The sequence below is a fragment of the Pipistrellus hanaki genome (assembly GCF_964339955.1).
Source record: "Pipistrellus hanaki genome assembly, chromosome: 13".
In the NCBI taxonomy this organism is placed as follows: domain Eukaryota; kingdom Metazoa; phylum Chordata; class Mammalia; order Chiroptera; family Vespertilionidae; genus Pipistrellus; species Pipistrellus hanaki.
The window spans coordinates 11,724,425-11,739,665 of NC_140515.1; the positions used below are offsets into that span (position 1 = coordinate 11,724,425).

The following is a 15,241-nucleotide window of genomic DNA, read 5'->3' on the forward strand; positions in this document are numbered from 1 at the left end:
AAGTATTTTTCCCCATGAGCATACAAAGCTTTCCTCTTTCTTACAAAAATAATCTGTTTAAAGAGTTATTTTAGGTTCAGAATTTCAGATGCTCTCCATGCCTCTCTTATGCATCCAACTACTGACTTCAATTAAGGACCTTCTACGCTCAGCTCCTAACGAGCAATAAAGCCTAGAGACTGAGCAGTTAGGCTGATGACTAATGATCTGGGTAGTAGGTGGTCCGCCAGGATCATCTGAGCTGTTTCCTCCTATTCCCCACCCTCCCTAGCTCTCTATCAGCTTCCAGGCGAGGCTGGTGGCAAAGCTGTGGGCCTGCTGTAATAGAAAATAAAAATAAATAAATAAATAAATAAATAAATAAATAATAAAATAAGTAAAACCTCCACTCTTCCCCACGCCGCCCCTCGAAATGACGGCAAAAGTCACAGCACCAGTAACTAAAACTGCCAAGTGTGATTGGCCAAATGTTGTATCTCTCTTAAAATTCATAAATTGAAACCTTATCCGCAGCGTGATGGTGTTAGGAGGTGAGGCCTCTGGCACCTGATTGGGTCATGAGGGTAGAGCCTTCGTGAATGGAATCAGTGTATTTACAGAACAGACCAGGGGGGACCCCTCCTCACTCCCTCCCTGTGGGGACCGGGAGAAGGCAGTTGTGAACCAGACACCAAGTTGGCTGACACCTTGACCTTGGGCTTCTCAGTCTCCAGAACTGTGAGAAGTAAATTTCTGTTCTTTGTAAGACACCCAGCCTGTTCTGTTACAGCAACCTGAGCTGACTAAGACAAGGGATTTGTATCCAAGTATCCAGCCTCAGCCAAGGGATGGGTAGTTAGAATTTAAATGGTCCTTCAACTTGAAAGAGGAGGGGAATATTTAATTTATGTTAAATTAACATTTCCTCCCATTATGAATGAAGGCAACAGACCACACAGTGAAACGAGAAGTGCCTGTGAACTATATAAGCTATAAAATTGCTGGGATCACATTGGAAGTCATAGAGCTGTTGTAGTTGTCTTGAAATATTTTTACTAACCACGACTTTAAAAGTATGGTAGCTATTCCACCCTAAACTGCTCGTGATTTAGTAAGAAGCATGTATCACTAGATCTGTTTCTGTATCTTGATGACTGTGTGTGTTTTGTTGTTGTTGTTTTGTTGGTTTTTGTTTTGGGTTTTTTTTTTAAGTATATTTTATTGATTTTTTACAGAGAGGAAGAGAGAGGAATAGAGAACCAAAAACATCCATGAGAGAGAATCATAGATCAGCTGCCTCTTGCACACCCCACACCGGGGATGTGCCCGCAATCAAGGTACATGCCCCCGACCTGAATCGAACCTTGGACCCTCCAGTCCGCAGGCCGACGCTCTATCCACTGAGCCAAACGGGTTTCGGCTGATGACTGTATTTTGACGTAGCTGGTGTCCTTGGGAATCCTGTGTTTAATTTTATTCATTTTAAAGTATTCTTCCTGAGAAGGAATCCACAGCCTCATAGACTGGGAGGCCAAGCGAGGATAGAAAACCAGGCAATCTGGCTCCAGGATCCATGCCTTCACACAGGCCCATGCCGTCTGCCTGAGACTACTGCAGAGCATGGACCCGTCCAGCCCTCCCCGGTCACACAGCAGCCAGGCATGCTCCGAAACCCTGCACTGTCTTGTCTGGCTTTGCCTCTCCCTCCGAGCCCATCTCCTTCTCTCTCTTCCCTCTGCTGCAGCCACACTGGTCTCTCTCCCCCGCACAGCCTGTGAATTTGGTCTTTCTCCTGGCTGGAGCGCTCTTCCTCCCTACACTCTTCCCATCCTGTGATTTCCCTTTGCATGTCTCCACCTCACTGAGGGCTCCTATGACTAATTCATCAAAGTAAGGGCTCTCTTTTACATATTAATTCTTCCCTGGTTGTGGGTATCACAAATATCTTCTATATTTTTATATTTTTTATATTGTTATACATTTTATTTTTTATATATTTTACATATTAATCCTTCCTTGGTTGTGGATATCACAAATATCTCTTACATATTTATATACTTATATATTTATATATTTTACATATTAATCACAAATATCTTCTCGCAGTTTGGGGCTCATCTTTTCACCTTTATAGAATCATTCAGTGAGCAAAATTTTTTATTTTAATTAGTCAGTTGATCAATCTTTTTCTTGGTAGTTTGTGCTTTTTGTTTCTTGTTTAATAAATCACATCCTACTTTTAGGTCATGGAGATAGACTTTTGTGTTTTTCCTAAAAGTTTTTAAGTTGTGCCTTTTACACATAAGCCCTTGATGCATTTGGAATTACTTTGGTGAAAGTCATGAGGTAGAGATTCTATTTCCTTTCTTTTTCCATATGGATAACTAAATGTCCTAAAATCAATTATTGATTGGTCCATTTCCCCCCACTGGTCTGACATGGGCCTTTTGTTTCTGTGGTACGTTAGGCAGACCCTGGCATAGTAATAACTGCCTATAGGTGAGGGCAAGTCATCTGTATTAACTTTTTTCTTAAGGAGTGTCTTACTAATTCTTGCTTTTCTATGTAAATTTCTGAAACACCCTGTCAAGTTCCACTAAAAAATAAATAAATAAATAAATTTTAAAAAGAGAAAAATCCAGTTCTGAGATTTTCATTGGAATTTCTTTATATTTACACATTATTTTGGTGACAACTGACATATTGTATTTAAACTATTGAGTCTTCCTATCCATAAATAGGGATTAACTACCCTTATGTAGGTGCTGTTAATTCTTTCAATTTTTTTAATTTATACATATTTCATTATATTTGTTTCTAAGGTAAACTAAAAATCTTGCTATTATAAACATAATCTTACTTAAATTTTCAATGCATTGCTAGTACAGAGAACTGTAATTAACTGTACATTATATAGGTATAGCCCACAAACTTGCTAAATTGTTATATTATCTATAATAATAAAAGCATACTATGCTAATTAGACTGGACATTCTTCTGGATGATCTTCCGGATGAAGCCGGAGCTATGAGGAAAGCCCGAGTCCCGGTGCCAGAGGGAAGCCGGTGCAGGCAGCCTGGGAAGGAAGGCCTACTCTTGCATGGATTTCGTGCAAATGGGCCTCTAGTATTTAATTAATAATAGATTACTTTATGTGTTTGCTTTCTACATAAACATATACATAGGTATCATCTGCAGATAACGAGCCTTTGGTTTCTTCCTTTCTAATATTTATACATTTATTTAGTTGGTTTATTTTATTGCATGAACTAGAACCTCCAAAACAATGTGAAATAACAATCATTCCTTTTTTTTTAATTCTGATTTTGTTTTGATTTTTATTGAATTTATCGGGGTGACATTGGTTAATAAAATTATATAGGTTTCAGGTGTACAATTACATAACACAGTCTCTGCATCCTATTATGTGTTCACCACTCTAAGTCAAGTCTCCCTCCATCACCATTTATCTGCCTTTACCCTCTTCCACCCCCTTTGCTTTTAGCATTTTAATATTGAGTCTGCTGTTTGGTTAAAGGTTTTTGTAGAATATGTGTTGTTGCTGTTCTTAATATTTACCATGAGTTTTTACCATCAATGTTTATTGAATTTTTATCTAATGTTTATTCTTTAGCTAATGAATTTAATTTAATGTATTGCCTATGTTTTGTTTATGTGGTGAATTAGTAGATTTTCCAAGGTTGAATTAACCTTGCTTTCCTGAAATAATCTCCTCTTAGTTATATGTATTCTCTTTTCTTTTGTATAGTTACAATTTCGTGTTTTGGGGGTTTTTTGTTTGTTTTTGTTTGTTTGTTTTGTTTTTTAAGTAAGCCAGCCCTAGCTGGTTTGGTTCAATGGCTAGAGTGTCAGGCTGCAAACTGAAAAGTCCCAGGTTTGATTCCAGTCAAGGGCACATGCCCAGGTTGTGGGCTCAATCCCGGGGGGCGGGGGGGGATTGCAGGAGGCAGCCGATTAATGATTCTCTCTCATCATTGATGTTTCTCTTCCTTCCTCTCTTTACACACATGCATAAAGCAGGCCGGTGTCCAGAGCTTCTGTTCCATGTTGTAGCCGGGTATAGTTCAGCATCCCAGCTAATTAATGCCCACTAGCCCATGTGTGGAGTTCCATATGGCCATAAGCCACGTGGGCACAGGGGAGCATACCCACTGCCACAGGAGAGCCAGGATCCCAGTGCCCAGTTGCAATTTAATTTCCTTAAATTTTGCTTAGCCTTGTTGTGTTGATGATCCACAGTGCATTTGGGCTATTTTCTTCTCTCATAGTATTTTGTCTAATTTTAGTGTCTGGGTTTTCCTAGCCTCACAAAAAATGAATTATGATGTAGTCCCTCTTTTTCTCATTTGGAAGAAATTATGTTTGATTGGATGTATCTGGTCCTTGAATGTTTGGTAGAACTTGACAGTGAACACATCTAGGCCAAACGTTGTTTTGTTTTGTTGTTTTTAGTTGAAGAAGACTTTTTAACTGCTGAGTCAGTATCTTTAATGGTTTTTAGGGTGGAATAGATTACAAAATGCCCACAATCCTTCATTCTTCTCTATATCCAGTAGAGAAAAAGTACCTGTCCCCTCGTCCTTTGAATCTTGGCCAGCCTTGTGAATGTCTTAGTGAACAGACTGTAGCTCTTCCACTGGACCAGTTACCTTTCTCCCTTCTGCTAACTCGCTCAGAACCTGCCACCACCAAGGAGCAAGTCCAGCCTCACCTGCTGGAGGATAAGACCCTATGGAGTCAGCTCAGTTGTCACAACAGACACCACACTATGCCAGCCCACAACCAGAGGCCCTGGGAGGAGTGTGAGGAGAGTGCAACCTCCATTCGCAGAGACACCACCCAACCTGCCGCTGAGCAAAGATAGATGAGTGAGCCTCACCAGACCAGGGAATGCTTTTGCTGACCGGTGGACTTCTGAGCAATAATAAAAACTCATTATTTTAGGTTATAGGGTGTAGGGTGGTTTGCTCTGCAGCAATAGATATGGCCATTCATATTTTCTGTTTCTTGAATCAGTTCTGGGTAATTTATACTTTTCTAAAAATGAATCCATTCACCTAAATTTTAAAGATGTATTGGCATAAATGTGTCTATAACAGTCTCATATTATATTTTTACTAGAGGCTCGAAGCACAAAATTCATGCAAGAGTAGGCCTTCCTTCCCCCCAGCTGCTGGCACTGGCTTCCCTCTGGCACCTGGGGCCCAGGCTTCCCTCGAAGCCCTGGCTTCATCTCATAGGTCATCCTGAAGGACATCTGGAAAGTCGTTTGGCTGTCCAGTCTAATTAGAAAATTGCACTTTTATTATTATACTAGAGGCTCAGTGCATGAAATTCATACATGGGGGTGTGGGTGTCCCTCAGCCCAGCCTGCACCCTCTCCAATCTGGGACCCCTTGAGGAATGTCCAACTGCCCAATGGGATCAGGCCTAAACAGGCAATTGGATATTTCTCTCACAATCCAGGACTGCTGGCTCCCAACCACTCGCCTGCCTGCCTGCCTGATTGCCCCCTAACTGCTTCAGCCTGATCACCCCCTAACCACTCCCATGCCAGCCTGATCTATGCCTAACTGCTCCCCTGACAGCACAATTTCCCCTTAACTGCCCTCCCCTGCAGGCCTGACCACCCCCAACTGCCCTCCCCTGCAGGCCTGACCACCCCCAACTGCCCTCCCCTGCAGGCCTGATTGCCCACAACTGCCCTCCCCTGCTGGCCTGATTGCCCACAATTGCTCTCCCCTGCTGGCTATCTTGTGGCAGCCATTTTGTGTCCACATGGGGGCAACCATTTTGACCACATTGGGGCAGCCATCTTGTGTGTTGGAGTGATTGTCAATTTGCATATTACCTCTTTAATTAGATTGGATTTTTTTTATGCACCTATCTTTTTTCTCCTTTTAGTTGTTTTGTTTGGGCTTTCTTTTTACTTGCTCAACCTCATAAGAGGTTTGTCAATTATATCACCTCAAGAAACCAACCAATATGTGTCTGTGGAAATGATCTCTATTGTATATTGTGTTATTTTGCAGTAATGTCTGCCTTTTCATTATTATGTCCCTCATTCTACTTTCTTTGGCTTTTTATCTGTTTGTTTGTTTTTTACTCGAGTTGTTTTGTTTCAAATTAATCTTAGCCCTAACCTCTTCTTTTTTAAGTATAATAATTAGGGATATAAATTTCCCTTGATAAACACTTTAGTTGCATTTCACAATTTTCACCTTACTAATATAGTGTTTTCATTATCTCTAAATTTGAATTGTAATTTTGTCTTTGACATATGTGCCATTGAGAAGTATGTTTTTAATATCTAACTGAATGACGGGTTTAGTTGTATTTTTGTTATTAATAGCTAACTTTATTTTTTGTAATTGGAGAATGCTGCAGCCAATTTGTAGTGACTCACAAGATTACATTTTTTAATGATTCAGGGATTTTGCAAATGCATTGTTAAACTATTGATAGATTGAAGTCAGCTCTGGTAGAAATATTTATACTACAGAAATCTGAAAACATTCCAAATCACTGCTCTTTCTTCTCCTACACACGTAGCATACCAGCACACCATTGTCTGTATGATACCAATTGCTTGAAATTTGTTGATAATTACTTTATGCCCCAGTATATGGCCAAATTTTATATGTTGCATATATGCAGACACACAAAATGAGTTTATTCCAGTTGTTAGGAATAGTATTGATTGTGTCCACTAGATTATTTTTGCTAATTAATGTTCTTTAAATCTTCTATACTCTTATTACTTTTTAATTTCCTTTATCTATTAAAATTTTTAGTTATTTTATTGGTATTTATCAATTATTGATAAAGAAGTTTTTACTCACTATAGTGGCGGGGGTGGGGGGTAGTTTTTCTTTGGGGTCCTGAAACTCTTGCTTTAGATATTTTGGAGTTATATTTTTGGAAACATAAGTTCAGAATTATTCTATCTTTCTGATGAATTGAAACTTTTATCAAAATATAGTAACCCTCTTATTTTTACTTATTTGATTATGACTACTGATATATTTGGATTTATTTCTGCAATCTTATTTTAAGTCTTCTATTGACTGCATCCCATCTCAGACTGGGCAAGACTTCCTAATTCCATATTTTTTCTCTTAGGTGGTTTGGGAATTTTACACGTTTCTCCCTACATTTAAAATGACTTCATTTCCTCATGTTTGTAGTGGGATTTTTTAAATCTTTATTGTTGCGAGTATTGTGGATATATCCCATTTCCCTCCATTGCTAGTGAATGTAGTTTCTAGATATTCATTGAAACCTGGCTTGAAATTGGTTATGTTTCTATTCAGAGAATTTCAGATTTTCCTTCCCCTAGCCATATTAGGACCACCTAAAATTACATTTTCAGTTGGGGTTGTTTGTCAATAACATAGTTTATTTGCCCTTACCATGGGTTTATGATAAGAAATCCTCAAAGGATTTGTTATCTTTCATCTTCTCCTAAAGCCAAGGTGGAAGCAGGCACTGTACCCCCAGAGCTCTCCCGTGGCCAGGATTTGGTTTGGTTTTTTTCCTTCTTAGTACACTCCCTAAGACTGTGGCCCTTTTGTCTCCTGGTCTTGTACAGATGTCCATCTATCCAAACCTTAGCTCAGTCTTATGCTATGCTCTACCTCTTGTCTCCTACACATGGCCAATTAAAATGTAGGATGTAGGCTGCCAGAGGTAAAAGTTACCCCAGGCGATGACCACTCCAGCGTTACCTCTCCCCTGATGATTCCTGCTTTCAGGTCATTTCTGCCTCCACAGAACACCCTTACTCTGCTGCCCATCAAGCCATGTGGTTTTTCTTTTTTGTTTTGTTTTGTTGTCTTCATCGTTTTACTTAGCAATTTTTGTTGCACTTTACTGAGTGGATTTCTGCAAATATCCAGTCTACCATAAGGCCAAAAACTGAAATCCCTGACTACTCTTCCCTTTCTTGGTCCCTCATGTATTCCCTTTGAAACACATAATTTATCATTATTTGTTTACTAGTTTATTTTTTGTTTTCCTCACCAGAGTACGTCACCTAGGAGAGTGGCAGCCTGTTATCTCCTTTACCATTGTCACTTCATCCTGTAGCTAGCATTGCTACCTTGTAAATGTGCGGGGCTCTGAGCACATTTTATTAATCTTATATGTGAATGAGTGAATGGAAGTTCAGCAAGCTGGGGGCCTGGTACGGGGTGATCAAGAGAAGGCAGGTCCTTGGAGAGGGTATTTGCTCCACACCTTGGATTTAAGGGGAAGGCATAGAAGGCCTCACAGCTGATGCATTTAGCAGAAACTGTGGGAGAAACTAAATCCAGATAATCTGCAGAATTTCCACATAAAAGAAACCTGTGGCTCTACTCTCTCGGATGTCAGGCCACTGCCAGTTTCAAAATGGAGAGAGGAGAATGGATTTGAGAGGTTGAAATTGTCAAAAAAAATTTACTGCCTTTAAGCAATCTACAATCGCTAATTCGATGGCCATGTTGTAAAGTGCTTTTGGCTCCTTTTGTCTTAACTGGCATTTGTGAAAGGCTTGGTGCACTGGTTCAGGGGAGGGGGCGCTGGAGGCCTCCAGGAAATCATGTGCAATGTGTGAACCAAGTACTCCCAGTACTGTTCACCCTTCGACCTTCTAGCCCCAGTTTCTGCTCCAACAGGTTTTATTTATTTTAAGATTAAAGCAAATCACCAGTGGACACATAGTTACCGTTTTATGGTGAAATACACACATGTAAGCCAGCAGCATCCTTAGATAGTGTCGCCTTTGAAAAATCATTCGCTCTTTTATGGGCTTTGTTTTTCACTCATGGAAAGCCTGATAATATTTCAGAGCCTGAAATCCTTCCCTAAGCTAAAAGAACCTGTTGGAAGTAAATGTACACCAAGTGAAGACTATAAGAGCAGAGATATAATTTTTTTTTAATTTTATTTCCAATTAAAGTTATATTAAATATTGCTTTTCTCAGTTTCAGATGTACAGCATAGTGGTTAGACAATCATATACTTGACAGAAACACCCTGGTATTTCCAGTACCCACCTGGCACATAGTTCTGACAACACTGCTGACTATATCCCCTCTATTGCACTCTGCATCCTCATGACGAGGCTGTGACTGCCTATTTGTAGTGTTTAATCCCCTCACCTTTGTCATTCAGCCTCCAAGCCCCCCTTCCATCTCTTTTCTGCATCTATGAATCTTTTTCTATTTTATGTTTGCTTATTTCCTCTTTAGATTCCACAAATAAATGTAACATGTGGTATTTATCTTTCTCTATCTGACTTATTTCATTTAGCATAATACCCTCCATGCTGTCACAAATGGCAAGATTTCATTCTTTTTTATGGCCAAGTAATATTCCATTGTATATATGTACCATCACTTTTTATCCACTCATCTACTGATGGGCACTTGGGTTGTTTCTATAGCTTGGCTATTGCAAATAACACTGCAATGAACATAAGGATGCAAATAGTCTTCTGAGTTAAGTGTTGTGCATTTCTTTTGATATATTCCCAGAAGCAGAATTGCTGAGTCATAAGGCAAATCCAGTTTTAATTTTTTGAGAAACCTCCATACTATTTTCCACAGTGGCTGTACCAATCTTCATTCCCACCAGCAGTGCACAAGAATTCCCTTTTCTCCACATCCTCACCAACACTTGTTATTTACTGATTTATTGATCATAGCCATTCTGACAGGTGGGAGTGATATCTCATAGTAGTTTTAACTTGCTTTTCTCTGATGATCAGTGACATTGAGTATCTTTTCATATGTCTATTGGCCATCTGCATGTCCTCTTTGGAAAAGGGTCTATTCAGGTCTTCTGCCCATGTTTAATTCAATTGTTTGGGGTTTTGCTGTTGAGTTATGTGAATTCAATCTAAATTTTGGATATTAACTTGAATCTGGAAACAGATTCTGTCCGGTCATACTATTGCAATACAGAACATAAGTCATAACTGGATTTCACTGAGTTACAGTTTGCCCTGAATCTAGCTCATTGTATTGTGTTAGAAAAAATTAAGGCTCATAAGTGCCCGTATTCTTACATCTGCTCTGGACTCTGTGCCGTCATCAAACAATGACAGAGCTCCTCCAAGGGTCTCTGGATCCTTCTCACAGGAGCAGCAGAGGAAGCCTAAGTGTCATTCCTGGTTCTCCATGAACAAAGGCATCCCGGCCACGTGCCATTGTGCCGGCAGAGCAGACACTTAACTTGCCTCCTCAGTGTAGATTCTGGATTCTATGTTGGTTAACTTACACTCAGCAGTCCAGGGTTGATCTCAGAAGTTTGGTGGTATTTTCTATGTTTCTTTTTCACATAAGTAATATATTTTTTACCTATTCTGCATCTATCCTACCATAGCTTCTTTCTTTTTTATTTTTTTATTTTATTGATTTTTCACAGAGAGGAAGAGAGAGATAGAGAGTTAGAAACATCGATGAGAGAGAATCATCTATCAGCTGCCTCTTGCACACCCCCTACTGGGAATGTGCCCGCAACCAAGGTACATGCCCTTGCCCGGAATCGAACCCGGGACCTTTCAGTCCGCAGGCCGACGCGACGCTCCATCCACTGAGCCAAACCGGTCCCGGCAGCTTATTTCTTTATAATAGTTCAAAACTACACACATACACACACTCATACATACACACACACACACACACACACACACACACACACACACACAATATTTACAAAGGAAGGGCAACAGAGAAATGTGCGATCATACAAGTGAAATAGCCTTGTTTAATGGCTCTGGTTCCTCCTGAAAATGCTGGAGGAGAAAAGCTCTGTACAGCAGCAGCGAAAATTATAACCATCAGCAAGTGATTTTTCCACAATGAGGAGATTTTCCATCAGATTTCATTTGACCTTGAACACTGTGTTAGCAATGAATAATTAATAGTTCCTAGTACAGTAATGCCCATTTAACTGACATTATCAGGGAATTAGATGCCCTAAATAATTGAATTTGCCAGATACTGAAACTTGCTTCCTTTACACACACACACACACACACACACACACACACACACATTTATTATAACCATTTCTGATGCTTATTTTTCTAAAATGTGTGGCAATATTTTGTGAATTATTGGCATTTATAAAACATAAACATTTTATTCATTGAATAAATACTTACTGAAGCCTATGATGTACCAGGCACTATGGCTGCTTTGGGCAATATAGCAATGAATGAACGAGAGGCAGAGACCGATCCTTATTAAACCTTGTTTTGGTGGAGAAGAGAGATAAGCAACGGGTCATACTGAAGTGCTAAGAGAAGCATAGACACTTGTGAGCTACACCGAACTGAGTAGCAAACAGTTGAATTCACACTTGCTGGGTTCTCCAGATTGCTTCCCTCTCTGCTAAATGTTCTCTGCTGTCCATGACTTGAGTTCTTGTGATTGATCTCCGGTCACTTTATCTTCTCCTTTAAAGTCAGTCCAGTTTCTTGCTCTTTTCTCGGTGTGTGGTGCTGCTCCCACTATTTTATTTTTTTTTACACAATAATGTGAATAAAGTGGTTAAACTAAGGATGGCAAATACCTGGAGTATTAGTTATCTATTGCTGAATAACCAATTACTCCAAAGCTTACCGGCTTAAAAGAACACACATCTATTATTGTACAGTTTCTGTGGGTCAGGAATCTAGCATGTTTTGCTGGGTCCTCCAGCTCAGGGTCTCTGATATGGCTGCATGCAATCCAGGGGTCAGCCAGGATGGGGTCACGTCTAAAGGCAGGACCTCGTTCCCCAAGGACTATGAACTGACAGCCTCCATGTTTTGCGGGTTGTTGTCTGAAGGCCACCTCAGTGCTTTGTTATATGAGCCTCTCCAACAAAACCAACAAGAGAGCATCTGCTAGCAAGATGGAAGCCATAGTCTTCAGTAGCTTGCTCACAAAAGTGACATTCTGTCACCTTTGCTGTATTCTAATGATTTCAATCAAGTCATTGGGTCCTACCCACATTCAAGGGGAAGCATACCAGGAGGGGGATCATTGGGGTCACCATGGAGGCTGCTTACCCCACATACCAAGCATCATATCATTATTTTTCATAGCAAGCATCACTAATCACTTCTAGTGCTCTCTCCCACTGAGTCCAGAAAGAACTTCAAAATCCCACCTAGTGGAGGACTCCAGGAGGCCTGTTACCAATCAGTTGGTGAGATGAAGGTAATTTGTTTTATTTTATTTAAACAGTAACTATTCCAAACAATTGCTAAGGGGGAAATATTTAGTCTAGAACAGTGTTTCCCGAAGTGTTGTATGCGTACCCCCAGGGGTACGGGAAGAGTTTGTTGGGGGTACGCATTGCACCAGAGTTTGGTGGGGATATGCACTGCACCGTGCTTAGCTGCGCCTAATTCTACATTCTCATGAGAATGAGAGGTACTCAGCGTTACGAAAATTATAGAAAAGGTACACATATAGAAGGGGTCAAAAGTTTGAGAAACACTGGTCTAGAATATGGACAGAAACAGGTGGCTCTAGCTGGTAACAGAACCACAACATGGCCATCATGTACCAAGTCAATGGAAGGAAGCTCAGCCTACAACAGAAATCAATTGATAATGCCTCAGAGAGAACTATCTCCTTGTAAGGATCAAGAACCGAGAAGTGCACGTTACAGCATGCAAGAGCCCACATGAGATCAGACACACGATAGAAGAATCCAGTCCTCGTGAGTCATCAATTCATGCATTGTGGGAAGACACTCTGAGGCTGCAGCACTGTCCTGTTCCTCATCAGACTTTCCCCAGCCAGGTCCAGCCTCTGCTGACTGTTCTTGCCTACATCTGTTGTTATTCTGGTAGTACCCACGAAGATTTTTAAGGGCAACTTTGGCATGAATGGCTTTAAAGGAGTAATTTCCAGATTTTCAGCTCCTCACTAGATGCTTCTAAAACTGTTCTCAGAGCATGCTGTGTCTCCCTCCAAGACCTGCAGGGGACACCCCCTGCAGGATATCCCAAAGTGAAGGGTGCCCCTGGGGTTGGCCATGGACCCCAGCTGGTCCCTCTCCACGGCCCCTTTCACGTCTGCCTTGTCTCCCTTTACCAAAGAAAGACCCACCTCACACCCATCTGAGTTCCACAGTGGCACGTTCTGCCAGGTGAAAAAGCCAGGACTCTGAACAAAGGAAGGATTCAGAACCGAGCAGGTAGTGTTGGGAAAGTGAATTGTCCTAATGGTTGGGTTACAAATCCTTTTCAATTCTCTGCTTTCAACAAAACTGAAGAATGATCTGATGGAGTTGGTAGATCATTAAAAATAATTTTTGATGATAGATCACCATATGATTTTTGGTAAATAACTTGAAAAAGTATAAAGACTTGAGTGATGTTGCTATAACAAAATTCTTGGCATTCCCATCGACTTACGTGAACAAAGTTTTTCAGTTCTTAAACACAACTGAAAGAAAACGTGGGGGGATAGCTTTTGGACAACAAGAAATGTTCAGGAGTTAGTGGGGGAAGGTCTCATCCATCTCATTCAATACAATTTTACTTCTCATGTTTCATAATTATTTACAAAAATTGATAGCGTATTTGTTGTTTAGAGCAATTAAGTACAGATAAAAATAATTGATAACAACACATAAAAATTGTTTAACATTTAACATCAAATTCACAGAAAATATGAAATATTTAAAGTTTAACTTTGTGTAGAATCTTGATCCAAAAAAGGGTGTCAGAGTTTATCAATAAAAAGCCTTTCATACATTAAACTATATCCCATTGTGGTAAATTCTGTGCAGAGAGTGGCATGAAAACAGAAAGAGAAGCAATATTTAGCTTCCCTGGGACGAATTTAAGAGTGATGGCTGTCCCCCTGCCACACTCCGGGAGCTATGGAAGCACCGAGCTCCCTGCTGCGGGCCCGCCACCCACGGCCATGGCCTTCTCCACCCACAAGGCGCCATACCCTTCTCCAACAGCCACAATAACCACTTGGCCAAGGTGCTGACCCCTGAGCTGTATGCCTGTCAAGCAACTTCACGTTAGATGATGTCATCCAGACCAGAGTGGACAACCCCAGCCACCCCTTCATCATGACCGTGGGCTCCATGATGGGCGATGAGGAATCCTACGAAGTGGCCAAGGAGCTCTTAGACCCCATCATTGAGGACCAGCGTGGCGGCTACAAGCTGGGAGATGAACACAAGACTGACCTCAACCCTGACAACCTGCGGCGGCAATCTGGACCCCCTAGTACGTGCTGAACTCTCGGGTGTGCATGGGCCACAGCCACAGCATCCACAGCTTCTGTCTCCACCCACCCAGTCCCCACATCCCCCACCCCCCACCTGCACTGCAGCCACAGGGAGCACTGTGTCAGTGAGAAGCTCACAGTGGAAGCACTGTCAAGCCTGGATGGCGACCTGGCAGGCAAGTATGACACACTCAAGAGCATGATGTTCCAGAGCAGCAGCAGCTTCTCGATGACCACTTCCTCTTCCACAAGCCCGTGACACCACTGCTGCTGGCCTCAGGCATGGCCTGGGACTGGCCTGACGCCCATGGCATCTGGCACAATGACAATTAGACCTTCCTGATGTGGATCGAAGAGGAGGACCACCTGCGGGTCATCTCCATGCAGAAGGGGGCGACATGAAGGAGGCGTTCACCCAGTTCTGCAATGGCCTCACTAGATTGAAGCACGCTTCAAGTCTAAGAATTACAAGTTCCTGTGGACCCTCACCTAGGCTACATCCTCACCTGACCATCCAAACTGGGCACAAGGCTGCAGGCAGATGTGCACATCAAGCTGCCCCACTGGGCAAGCATGAGAAGTTTGAGGAGGTGCTCAAGCGTCTGTGGCTTCAGAAGCGAGGCACAGGTGGTGCGGACTTGGCCGCAGTGGTTGGAGTCTTTGACATTTCTAACGCAAACGCCTGGGCTTCTCAGAGGTGGAGCTGGTGCAGATGGTGGTGGAAGGCGTAAAGTTGCTCATTGAGATGGAGCAGTGGCTGGAGCAGGGCCAGGCTATGGATGAATGAGGCCCAGAAATGAAGCCGTCCAGGACCTGCCACTGCTACCAGCCCTGCTGCTTCCTAACATATTACCTGGGCAGTGCCCACACGCACCCTTAGCTCACCGCCATGGCTGAGCCCTTAGCCTTACTGTAGAGACTCCCGTTGCCCCAGGTAAAGTTTATTTTTGTGTCCATGTGGACACAAAATGGCCAGCAGAGAGGGCAGTTGGGAGGGATCAGGCCTG

General features: G+C 41.8%; 1 pseudogene across 1 annotated transcript in view; it reads left to right on the forward strand.

The window, feature by feature from the left end:
* Positions 1 to 15,021, forward strand: part of LOC311632179 (creatine kinase B-type-like) — a 58,314-nt pseudogene extending 43,293 nt beyond the window's left edge. Inside the window, exon 2 of the transcript in view lies at positions 13,960 to 15,021. The product of the transcript in view is annotated as a creatine kinase B-type-like (transcript). The remainder of the gene's footprint in view (positions 1 to 13,959) is intronic.
* The last annotated feature ends 220 nt before the right edge of the window (positions 15,022 to 15,241 follow it).